General features: G+C 43.7%; 1 protein-coding gene across 1 annotated transcript in view; it reads left to right on the top strand.

Annotated features, from left to right (window-relative positions):
* The window catches only part of xkr6a (XK, Kell blood group complex subunit-related family, member 6a), a 38,131-nt gene that overhangs the window by 5,664 nt on the left and 19,012 nt on the right, over positions 1-13,455 (top strand). The window lies entirely within an intron of this gene.

Genomic DNA, 13,455 nt, shown 5'->3' with positions numbered 1-13,455 from the left:
TGTGTGAATCTCCAGCAGTCATTAGTTGTAATCTTTAATCAATTAGGTTGTTCGTTCTTGTGTTCTTATAAAAAAAAAAACAAAATCCGCCAAAGGTCATCGGCATGACCCCCCCTTACCTCAGAGGCATTTGATGGACAGGACTTGCATTTGCTTTTTTTTCCCTTGAAATTTGCCATGAATAATAGCTCGCAATTTAGGGCCCTGGAGCCATGAGGGATCAGGTTCTCCCTACTGCCTCGACCAGCTCGTTGGAAGCACAGCGCTCGCAAAAGGACAGGACTGTACGTATCGATCCCTTGATCCAGGATCAGGCCTCAAAACGCTCCTTTCACGACTGAATGGGGTGCTGCTGTGACTGTGGGTGTGGGGGGGGGTTGTCGTTCAGCTGCGACTTGTGCGCAGTCCCCGTTGCCTCTTGCTGTGAATGAATGCAGCCTCCTTTCTGCAGATGAAAATACTCAAATGTTCCAAGCTCAGATGGCTTCCTTCATGTTTGAAGGTCACTTTAACAAAAAAGTGCTATTTCCAAGACATTGAAATATTCACCAAAAACCATTAACTTCTCCCTTAACCCCCTCACCCCCTCCAGTAACTGGCCTCATTTATAAAGTGGCCCAATTGTTTTTATATCGTACAGCTATGAACACAGGATATTGACCATATATTGATGTATAATAAGGCAAATCAGAAATGTGCTCTTTACACGTTTTACCAACAGCAATCATGAAGCATCATATTTACATTTTATTTATTTTAGCTTTAATCCAATTTTTTGCCTCCATTTCCTGTATCTCTGGCTTGGGGATTCATGTGTTTTACCATAAGTATACCAAGATGTCAGAAATCAGCCTTTGATAGCATCCATGTATAATTATGTGTATATTGAAGTACACCATCTTTTGTTCCATAACCACTCAGCCTAGGGCTGGATCGATGTGTGATATTAATTTCAACATCACATGCGATGCACATGCAATTCTCACAGCACATAGACCGTGATAGTCAGCTGGGTTGAGATCAGGGTTTTTTTTTCCCCATATGTTTATACTGACTGGGGGAGGGGGGGGTTCAGTCATTTTTACTCTGATAGAAAACAAAACTTAGCAAGCTTTGCTATTTTAATGATTGTTTCAATCATTATTTCAATATTGTTTCAATATTGATTTCAAGATGTAGTATATGTTAAAAAGAATTCACATAATTACCAAAAACAAAATCACATAGTGATATTTTAATTGTTTTCAATATTGTGTAGCCTATTCTACAAATCAAAGAGTTTAAGGGAAGAGACATCCTGGGTGGGATATCAGCGGAATTCTGTTGCAAGAGACCAGCTTACCTAGACACATGTTTATGGACTGTAGGAGGAAACTGGAGTACCTGAAGGAGACCATGCTACCACAGAGCCGGCGTAACACCTCGGAAAACTATATTCAACACGCTTCCCTCTCTGCAGCAGCAGGAGGTCTAGTAGTTACCGCCATAGGCTGGTAATCTTGGTTTAAGGCCCAGGAGCAGCAATGTAATTACCTGAATTGCTCCGATAAATGATTCATCCATATATGCTGTGCTCATTAATGCGAACAGCCTGCTCCTCCAACACCACAGGCCGTGTGGCTGCAGCTGAGTACGCAGAGCACAAAGATAGGGCTGCGAGGTTTAGTTAGCGTCACTGCGGCTAAGGTTCCCAGTGCTTCCCAGTGTGGCGGATCCAGGGTCTCAGAAACAGGCACGATCTCAGGATTTTCACGCGCTACAGTTTACAGAGACTGCTGCAGTAAATGGGGGAGGGGGGGGGGGGACATCAGTGGCGGTTCTGCGGCTGAAAACGCCTTGTTAATGAGAGAGGTCAGAGGAGAACGGCCAGACTCATTAAAGCTAACAGGAAGGCCACAAGTACAAACAACAGCTCACTACAATAGTGCAGTGGAGATGGGTTTCACTGAATTCTAAATGCACAACTCGTTTACCCTTGAACTGGTTTAAGATGAAAGGGGCTTTTACTTGATACTACGTAGGTTTACCTAATCAAGTGGCCATTCAGTGTAAATAGATTTTTTTTCCTCCTAGTATGATTGGGCCAGTGCAGCGATCAGCCATCTGTTAGCACCACCCCTGGCCGTCAGGACACCAGTGATGATCCCTGACACTAGTCAATATTAATTTGGTCCGGGGGCGGAAATTATCCCAGCAAGCTCTCCGCTCTGTGCCAGTTCCTCTGCACTGACCCGTGTACCCAGGAAATCAGTCGGTTGGAGGCAGCCCTTGGGTCTCACTATAGTAACTGAACGAAAGGTTGTCTCGCTGTCAGTGTGTACACACGCTTATTTTCTGCAATGTGGGTTACGGTTCAGCCTGGAGCTCATCCCAGGAGGCTGACTCAGGACAGGAAGACAGTCCACTGAAAGGTAAATGCAGTCACACACTATTAGCAATTTAGAGATGACTGTTCTAACCAGTGGTCTTGGACTGTGGGAATGAAACCCACATAAGGGCCTTATGAGGAGAACATGCAACTGCAATCTCCCAAAACTGCAAGTGTGATGCTACTGTGGTGCCCAGGAATGGGGATAGAAGGATTGTGTGTGAATGTAGCATACAGGCAATAAACACTGGAGCGTAATTACCCTATGTCAGGGGTGGCCAATCTTCTCTGCAAAGGGCCGGTGCGTATGCAGGTTTTTGGGATAATCTGTAGGTCAGCTGTTCAAACCCAGGTGTGAGGACTCTTCAGCCAGTCAGTCCTCTAATTAGTAATCTAATTAGGGAGTTGCAGCGAAAACCCGCATACACACCGACCCTTTGCGGATAAGATTGGCTAGCCCTGCCCTATGTCAACAGTACTCCCCTTGCGATTCTTATTAAATGGACAAATGGCTAATCACCAATCAATAATCATCACCGTCATGTCCTGCCTTTGGATCGCTGTACTCTGGAATGTGGAAATTTGATGGTGAACGAAAGACCATCGAATAAATCTGCCAAGAATTTTCTTCGGGCCAGAAGGTTTTTGCAGTCAAAATTTACCAAGCACTGTTTTGCTTTGTTACAGGTGTCCATAGCAACAGGACAGTGATGTTGTTTAGATGATAGTAAGGAAATGATAATAAAAAACACTATAGTTACATTTTCCAGCCTCGGGAAATGCACGGTTGAACACACGGCCCACGTTGCGATTGTGTTATCTGCCTTCTGGGCATGGTGTGAGGCTCGGTGGAATAGCATGCTGTGTCTGCGATTGCAAGGTCACTGGGTCAAATCCCAGAATGCACATTATGGCTTCACTGTTGGGGCCTTAAGTAAGACCCTTAAACCCCCCCACTGCTCCAGGCCTGGTCTGATCCTGCCTTTTTAAAAAATGTACGTCACTTTGCATAAAAGTGTCTGCCGGATAAATAAAATATAACATGAAATGCAACTCTGACTGGCAAAACAGTGGATAAAACTGATTCTATTTGTCTTCTGAGCGGCTCAGTGTGTAGGGATCTCTGCATCACCTTAACTAGTTCCGGGAAACAAGACCTGACCATCATTTGAGCAGAATAACTCAAATAAGTTCCCCATTTTCCTTTGTGAGCTACATGATAAGGGGGAGTGACTGAAGGTTTGCTCAGAGCTCTGACTTTTTGTCCTGGGCACAATAATACACCATGAGCCATTTCACCATGAGGCACTTCTTTATGAGTAAATTCCTCCCTCCCCCGAATTCCTTCCACCCTCTCTTTTGCCTTCTCCGATTTATTTTTTTTGACCGCACCAGAACGTCACGAAGATGAGCTTCGGTCACGCTCGCTCCGCAGGCCGGCGTGAGTGAGTAAGATTGGTGACGCTGAGCCCGTTAGCCGTCCCGCGTCTCGCCGTTGACTCACGCGAGCTTATGGAGCCCGCGTTTGTAACGAAACAGCTTGTTCTAAAACAGCTTGTTCTAGCACTGAGTTCACACGTCTGTGTGGGCATGTGATCTCAGGGGCGAACCAGACTCTTGACGGGTCCCATCCCACACCAACGTGCCTGCAGCGAGAGTAAGTGTTCGTCAGAACTGTGGCAAGACTCCCAATTTACAATTGCGATTTATGGTGATACTTAGAGTCTCCTCGGGCAGTAATTTTTCATACCGTCACGCTATTCAAACATTTTACCGCGATATACGGTATTTTAATGTTATTTTGACAGCATTTTCAAAAGCTGCACAATGACGGTGTTACTAAATCTTGGCAATAAAATTCCCCTTAGCTTTTGTCTATTGAGAAGGGGAGTGTGCTAATTGTGTTGAATCACTACTGAGGCCTAGTGAACTACCTCAGACTGACAAGGTGGTCATGACAGCATCTTCTCAGGTTTCTAAGTCCCAAAACAGACCTTTTGAGGGTGTTGACCTTTCTCCATAAAAATCCTCTGCATTTTCTCAAGCCAGGTTTCTCTGTTTTCCTTAAAGAGATTTGTGGAGATACATTAATCATAAGTGACCTTATTCAAAGCCCAGCCTAATTCTTCTACTGCTTGTTCTTAAAAAAGCTGACCTGCATGATCAAATTATTAGTGCTAATAAATACTTGTGGAAAGAACATTAGCGGTGGTAACAGATGCTGGAGATGAAATTAATGTTCATCACTCATTTTTGTACAAAATAATCCTATATGAGACACTGCTGTCTTTGCTGAATCGTGGATCCTTGCCTTCAGAAATGTTTCTTCAATTGTGATTATGCCACATTTGTTTACTTTTAGACATTTTTTGTATTTTACTAAACTCCAGGACTGTGACCAGGGTAAGCGGTTAGAAGATGAATGGATGCACTACTTTATGATATATTATAATGGTCTAATTATTTAGAAATCAATTAGATACATTGGTGGCTGAGTGTGACCATATGTCCCCAGGCTTGTATTACATGAATTTGCCAGTCAATATCTCTAATGAAATGTCTTCAAGATGTTACAGTGTATAAACTTTCAGGGCCGGGACAGGTGCCTGAAAAAACCCCCTCCTCTCCTCCTGCTGCCACCAGGGCGGCGCCGAGGCAGCTGATGGCACGCAGGGAACTTGGCGCCGGCGAGTTCGGCAAACGGAGCGCGGGATGAGCTGGCTCGCTCTTATAGAAAATCGCTCCCTGCTGTCACCACTTAACCCTACCAGAGATGTACATATGCCGCTCGGCACCGGGCCAGAAAATCGCACCCGGCTCGTAAAGACCTCTGCCAGCCCAGCCAATAAGATTTCAGGAGATTAAGTCACCAACGCTCATGCGTTTACGCTAAGTGGTTCATTCTCCGTCGATTGCCCACGCTTTAAAGGTGTCGTTAAAGCTGCTTATCTGATACCTGGTTGCACTGAGCCTGGAAGTGAGATCCCGGGGAATGTCCCCGTCACGCAGCAGGGACCGGAGAAACAGGCAAGTTTAAGTGGCATCTAATTACGTGCTCTTGGACTGTTTGGAGATGCAAAGACTCCAACCTGCACAAACTCTACACCCACAGAGGCAGGGGTAGGTATCCAGCCCAAAACCCCAGAGGTGTGAGGCCACAGCAGACACGGCTCTGCCTCCCCAGCTGGTGTTTGGTTGGGGGAGCCCCCTGCAGCTGCCATCTTACTTTAATTTTCACATTACATCCTGTGCCACATCATCTAATAAAATGGTGCATGTTTACGGTGCAGCTAAATTTCGATCGTATACTATTATGTTTACAACGCTGCTAAATTGAATATATGATTGCATTGCTGCACTTTAATTCATCCCTTCATCTGTATATGTTTATATTATGATTAATATACAAATATTTATATATATTTTTATTATTTGGGGGCAGTGTGTGGCTCAGCAGGCCAAGCCTCCGTACCTGTGATCTGTAATGTTGCCAGTTTGAGCCGAGCCGCGGTAGAACGACCACATCCTTGGACCCTTGAGCAAGGCCCTTCACTCCCAGCTCTATGGGTGCTGCTGCAGGTGGCTGCGTATGTGTCAGTGAGCCATGGAGAGCAAGATGGGGGTAGGCAAAAAAAGAATTTCCCCACAGGGATCAATGAAGTGTCATTATTATTGTCTTTTTTGTAGCATTGGTGGGAAAAGGAAAACAGAGTTTCGTTGTACAATGACAATAAAGATATTCTAGTGCATTCAAAATTTTCTGCAAGAATTTATAGGCCAGCCTATGAAGTAATGCAGTTGTGTGTGAGTTGCTTCAGCCTTTTACGGTTATTCCTTCAGTGGCTTATCACAACGGGAAAGTGCGTCGACATTTCATCGCAAATTTCATAATAAATTTCATCGTAGCTGCAGCCGTGGCCAGTGGCAGTGTTTACCACCATTCAAGCAGCACATTTGTGTGGGGCCCTTGAGGTCTGGCTGCCCCTTGTAGGCCACAAACACTCACTACACTCAGGACTTTTTGAGTGGGGCTCCAGGAACGACAAACCCACTGCAGCCGCCGCTTTATTTCTCACGCCATTCTCTTTTGACTGGTGAAAAGGAAATAAAAACAGCGTGTTGATATTCTGCATTCATAATATTTTCAATGCCCATAAAACAGCCAAAATAATCTGTTTTGTGGATCTTCCTCTTCATTTGTATTCAATGGCGTTTTTGTTATTTGATGACAGATTGATAAAATTACACCATGTGATTTATTTCAAGCAAGCGATCATTTCACAAGAATGGCCAACTTGTGCATCTGTAACTTAAATGCGTTTCTGCGACTTTTTAAATTTTAACTTAATATGTATTTCTGTGAGTCAGCAGAACATCTAAAGATGAGTGGGATGTTTTGAACTTCAAGCCAAAAAAACAGCACAGACTGTGTGGAGGTGTATTTTTATTTATTATGCAGAATGGATGTGATGTTATAAAAAGTGTTGAGTAAGCCTCGTATTTACAGTTTTTGTTATATAACCAAGATGCTACGCTAATGACTGCTTTTGCCTGCTAGTCAAGACTGTTAGTTACTTTGTGACAGAAGTACTGAATGATTGCTTTGATGAAACATGACACATACCATATATATGCACTTTTGGGCAATGTACGTGTACATTCAGAGAAGTGTAGTTTGTATTGTATGTTTGTCAAGCCAACAAACCTCCACCTCTTTATTTATTTATATTTGTTTGTCTGTTTTTTACTTTTCTTTTCTATGGGCACTTACTTGTTCCATTTCATTATTGATGATACATTTTAATCACACTTGTATCCCGAGGATCAAAGTATCGATGTGAAAAAAAACGCTATAGTTGAGAATCTGATTTCAGCTCATGGCAGCCGACAAACACACCGATTTGCATTGAGGCGAGAAGACGAACTGCATTATGTTTAATTAGATATGCATAAACCCCTCCAATGAATGAGTATAAAACACAATGGGGGGAGGGGGACAGTGTGCTGAGCCTGGAGCAGGCTTGAAGCGGTTTGAAATTCAAGAATGGGTCCTCAAGTGAACTCAGGTTCATGAAAAATGCAGTAGGAATAAGCCCGTTTTGTTCCTCACATTTGCTACATGTGCTGTGAACTCAATACGGCCGCTTCTGCGGCTCCGGCGGGAGAACCGGCGCGGCGCTGGCGCGTAATCTGAATCATGAACTGAATCAGCAGCCTCTCCCCCACACTGAGAAAACCGCTATATTAAGTGCTTCGCGGGGGGAATCGGCGACGCCGGTTATGTAATCAATTTTGGCAGGAAGTGTGAAAAGAATCGGTTCTGTACCGTTTGGGTGGCGCGTAATGTTTGTGTGCGGTATAGCGGCTGAAAATCGACCGGATTCAAAGGGGCCGAACATGTTAAAAGATCGAGGATACTGTCAAGTATAGATAATCCATTATGACATCATAATAGATGATGACTGTATACGTTGGTTATATTCCATATGACCAAAGCTCCACTCTTTTATTAAGTATAGAAATAACCAGTGTGAATGACTGGACTGTGGGCTGCAGTTCACCATATTTTTTGTATAACACACACACACACGTTTGTATTCAAATTTTTTGTGTAGACCGTCCATTCATTTCTGTGGTCATAACCCTAATACCAACAGTGACAACCTTAATCATAAGTAACCGAATTAAATGAATAACTTTTGGCATTTCTTAGTTTTGCTGATTGCAGTAACAGATTTTATGTATAGGCACTATACACACACACACACACACACACACATACATATATATACATATATATACACACACACATATAAAGGAGAACTGATCGAGTTCTGTATCATTGTCGTCTGGTATTGACATGATGCATAGGGGTCTGTTTTAACCTTTTCCACCACCCGACTGGACCATTATGCTCATAATAAATGTGTTTGTGCAGCCTGCAGTCCTCTCCTGTTTGAATGATTTGTCGCTGTGTGATGTTTCCAATCCCCAGGCTTCTTTCTGGCAGTGCTCAGTATGCCCAGTACACTAATGCTGTGAAGGCCTTTAAGCGATTGCCTTTTCAGCTTTACATTAGCACCCAGTGGCTATTCTCTCTGTTGCAGACCTGGAAACAAATGCTGACTCCATTCGGCCTTGCAGTTTTATGGCTTTGCATCTGAATTATACGTCACGTTAAGAAAAAGCCCGATAACAAACGCTTTCAATGTCCTGGAAGCCCTTTGCTTTATCATAATGTGTGGAGAGGACTGTTAATTTGTCTGCAGTAGAAACAGCCAGAATTTATTTTTGGACAAAGAAACAATTTCTCACATTGTCTATACACACACACACACACACACACACACACACAGTATATATATTTCAAAGGTGTTTTTGACTTATTCTTAAATAATAGCTCCTTAATTTTCTTGTTAGTTAGTTGTGCCTTCCATTTTCATCCATCCAGCTTATCCAGACCAAGGTCACTGGGAAGGTATTCCAGGCATTACGTACAGGGGACAGTGCTGAGGTAGACCCTGGATGGGATGCTAGCAGAGTCCTGCATGGCTCCACTTGTGGAATCCTGCACCCGCACAGTACAGCACCACACCCGCCCGTGCACCCATGATTATTTCAAAGTTAAATCCACACCCGCCCGGACCCGTTAACATCCCACCCATTACCCGCCTGTTACCCGCCCGTACCCGTGATAAATTACACACAATTATTTTTTCTATGCACCTCTCAACGTGACAAGCGCTAGGCCTACAGGAATTTTGAATTGAAACGAAAAAGTCCGTTTAACACAAAATCAAATCAGATAGATCTAAGCTATCCATACTGTGACGAGCGTGAAAGAGAGAACACGACGACACGCTTCAGCAAGGATTCAGACGTGTACGTGAATGTTTATCGAGGCGGTTACCCCCGACATACTGTACTGAACACACTGTGATGATGACAATTTGTACATGATAGTCTAATACATAGATATTTTCGCTTATATGTTATTTTTGCAGGCTACAATACTGTTTTGATTGACCTGCTACCCGCCCGTGTGTAATGAATTACCCGTCGCATACCTGCCCGTAAAATTCCAGGACATTAAAATCCGCCCCTTTCAGCAACTATCTGCGGGTACCCGTCGGATACCCACGGGTACCCGACCCGGTGCAGGACTCTGAATGCTAGTCCTTTGCAGATCACATACAATCACACATTCTGGTCAGCCTCAATCTATATCCCATTACCTGAGTCGTGTTGTTTCTCAAAGCGGTTGTTGAAAGTGCTTGCTTAGTGATATTGATTATAAGATGATTGTTCAGCTGCTTTTTTTTGTTTTTTGTTTTTTAATAACGTCACATTTTCCACTACACCATTCGATAGAAAATACGTACTCCTAGCAAAAGGACGGAGCTGAGCAGGAAACGGCAGCCCCCCTCCCCCCAAATGCAATCACATAAATGCTTCACTCCATGTAAATTTTCAGTTTTTCTACTGAAGACCTTTGATGATGCACCAGATGTGAGACACTGTGGGCTGGAGCTGCACCCCCAGTAGAAGTGCTCTCGACGGTCCTGCCTTTATACTCAGAGCCCCCCCCCCCCCCCCCCCCGATTTTGGCTGAGGGCCTTGCGATCTTTCCTTGCCAAGGCCTTGGACGTGTTATCCGCTGTGTCAGTGCCCTGGGGGGCCCATATCTGCCAGATCAGGCGCTTAAACTAAACCTCATCCCACCCAACTCCCCCCTCCTGCTCCAAGCTATGTTTATTCCTCAGTGACCTTCCTCCCCCCCCCTCAAATTTTAATTAGAAAGCTTGAGCGGCCTTTTGTTCAGTATTTGACCCTCGAGCTGGACAGTGTGTAGAATTGGACTACAGTTTTATCAAAATATGCTTTTCAGACTTTGCTAAAAGCGCCACAATTTATTTGGATGTTAATAAAATCCTCTGAGCAGAGGTTGCAGTACATGTGAAAGACGGAAACATTTTAAATTGTAACCTTTATAAAGAGAGAAACTGTCTTTGACCAACTGGAAGGCGTGTTTTCCAGTTTTCCAGTTCCAGCTTTCCAGTTCCTGCTGACACGCTTGGAAATTTTACTGTCAAACTGTGTAGCACTGCGGGGTTGCATTTGCCAGCACTGCCAGGCAAACATTTTCAAGTCAATGTTTTTATCAATAATAAAGCTTTGGCATCTGCTTTAGCTCTTTGCTGCCCTGGGTTGAATCTCTGTAAGTGAGTGGATTTATCCAAAGCAAAGGTTTATCCTGGAAAAAAAAATCACTGCTCTGAGGGGGTGTAATTAGCACTGGGAGGGCAGATCCATTCCTTTTTTTTTCTTTTGCTGTGAAGAAGAAGCAGTAGTGCTTTTACCATGAAGATTTTCTCTTCAAATCTTAGGTGAAGTATCCCTCAGGTGAGCTGTTTAAACTGAAAATATCCCATTGTATAAACAGATGAAGTTCAAAAATTTACTGTGGATAAAAAGAAATGTACGTTTTTTTTCTTTGAAGGCTGAATAAATACATTTTAGTGTCTTTAAGTCTGCGTATGACCTGATACACCGGGGAATGGTGCAAGGAGCAGTGTGGGTGTTGGTGGAAACAATTAATTTTCTGAAATAAAGTCCCTTGAATCGCAAGAAGAACATGCCAGATATACGAGGAACCTGCGATGTAATGAGCACAGGAAGCAACTTCCATCACTTCTTGAAGACGGAGAACGTAGGTTTTTTTCTTTGCTTTTTTATTTCTCAAGCTTGTTCTGGTTTTGCTTTGCTGCTTGGCTGTTACGGTTTTCAACGTGGCCCGGTGTAACTCCGGTGTAACTCCGGTGACAGCATTCCACATTTCCGGAGACAGAAGATCTGAGGGGTTGCTATGAGGAATACTGACTGTAACCCTGACTCTCCGGGGTGCCACACCGGTACCGTTTTTAAAAATGTCTTCAGCCCAGACCCCTGCTGTGGAAGCTCCCAATGAGCCAATGCCCGAGGCTGCCGCCTACTTGCCTTTGTGGTTCTTGTTTGCCTCGTTCTCCATGTCTCCCCATCCGGTGCGCTGGGTTGTCACTGGTGACGCTATAATGGTTCCCGTCTTGTTCGCAGATGTGGTTCTGTGAAGTGGAGTGTCCCAGGTGTCACATGCCAGCGGCATCGCTGGGTTTTCAGCTTGCTTTGAAGTCTGTGACGGCAGCCTTCCGCCGTCCCTCTCGTCACGCTCCCTCGTGACGGGTCAGGCCACCTTTTGCCGAAGAGTCGAGAAGTGAGAACTTGCCGCCGAGCGGGACAGTCCTCGACCGAGACTTTAGGGACCTTTTGTCCACAGCCGGCCCTTCAGGGGGGTTCGCAGATCTCCAATCTCCCATGAAAGTGAGGGGATGGTGTGAAAGATATTGTGCTTAAGTGTCAGAAGACTCTCTTCCAGAGGATTGATACAGCAACTGGAGGATAGATGTGAGAGATCCAGACACACCACATCTCATTTTACTAGCATCCACTCTCTGAACCAAGCAGTAGAGATGGCTTGCAGGTTTCTGAGAGAAACCGTGCCGTGAAGTGTGAAATAGACCAGCCAATCTGACATATACTGTAATATATCCATACTATATCAAAACACTCTCTCCTCTAGGCAGACTGTGTCACAATATATACGTGAAATGATGATCCTACAATGCAGATGACACGTAAAGGCCGCGATATACTGTACTGACTGTACTCGCATGCGTAGTTTATATCTATCTGGACAATTAAAAGTCATGTCCACCAGGGGCAGTGTGACAAAACCGCATTTATATGAGGTTGTAACATGAAATGATGTAAATCGCTTCCTCCACAGCAATCAAGCTTTCCTACTGCAGCAACCTTTTTTTTTTTTAGAAACCAGAACCTTTTTCAGGACCCAAGAAATTCAGTTGCGTTCCCGCCACAGGAACTTGGATCTGTATAATCCGTGACCCTTCTTTTAGTCCCTGCTGCAGAGTAGGTACTTCTTGCTTGACCAAGAACTATTAGGTGGGACTTTTAGCAATGAACTTTGCTGAATGATTGATCACAAGCACCAGCATTAATTTGGAAGTTATACTGAAGTGAGAAGAAAAGAGATAGAATTGTGGGGTCAAAATTCAGTAGATGGAATTATTTTTGTATCTCGATTACATTAAATGCATTAATAAATACCTTTTTTTGCCTGCATCTCCATATTTCTGCATCTGAAAATTTGATTGATAATTGACAGCTGCTGTCTACGCTGGTGATGCCGCCGAAAATTGCCAGCACGTTAGTGGAATTACGTCACGTCAGTTTTATTCTGTGGAACACAAAGGATTGAATTGTTGGTCAGATTTAACAATGAATAATAAACATGGCACAGGCTGTAGGTCTACTATAAATAAAAAATAAATAAAATGCAACTTGACCATATATTCAGATGGCACGACAGTTTGCGTATCCCCTGCTTATTTAGCATTAAGATCACAGTTCTTATTGTGTGGTGCTGAAGCGAAAGTAGCCAGGGATTACAAAAGTTCTCGTTAGAAACAGCCCAGGAACCAGGTTCCTGAACTTCAGTGGAAAAGGCCCTGGTTACTTATGGTGCTCTTTGGTATACAGCACTGATACTCGATTTTTCTTTTTTTCTTACCCAAGAGATAGCATTAAACTGTTGGATTTTCATTATAGCTGTTTGTGCACCATGACTTAAGTGTTTGAACTGTGTCATCAGATACTGGCTACCTCCCACATCTCATCATGTTAAATAAAAAGTGACATTTAATGAAAATTAATACCAGCTCATCTGATAATCCACAAATGTCTGTGAAGTGCAGAGAGGATTGTTGTTATTCACACCAAGTATGTTATCTTTAGTTTTTCTTTAGCCAGCATGCTTTATCTACACTGTCAAAAAAAGAGTACATTTTTTATCCATTCATCCATCTTCTGTACCCGCTTATCCTATTCGGGTCCGAAGCCTAACCCTGAAGGTATACGGGTGCAAGGCATGGAGTAACCCAGGATGGGGCACCAACCCATCGCAGTACATCAATTATTTGTATCCGTAATTAAAATAAACGTGTGTGACAAAAGAGCAACATCCTTCGGTA

Source organism: Paramormyrops kingsleyae, chromosome 14, assembly GCF_048594095.1.
Source record: "Paramormyrops kingsleyae isolate MSU_618 chromosome 14, PKINGS_0.4, whole genome shotgun sequence".
Taxonomy (NCBI): Eukaryota; Metazoa; Chordata; class Actinopteri; order Osteoglossiformes; family Mormyridae; genus Paramormyrops; species Paramormyrops kingsleyae.
This window is presented reverse-complemented; position numbering and strand designations above follow the sequence as displayed.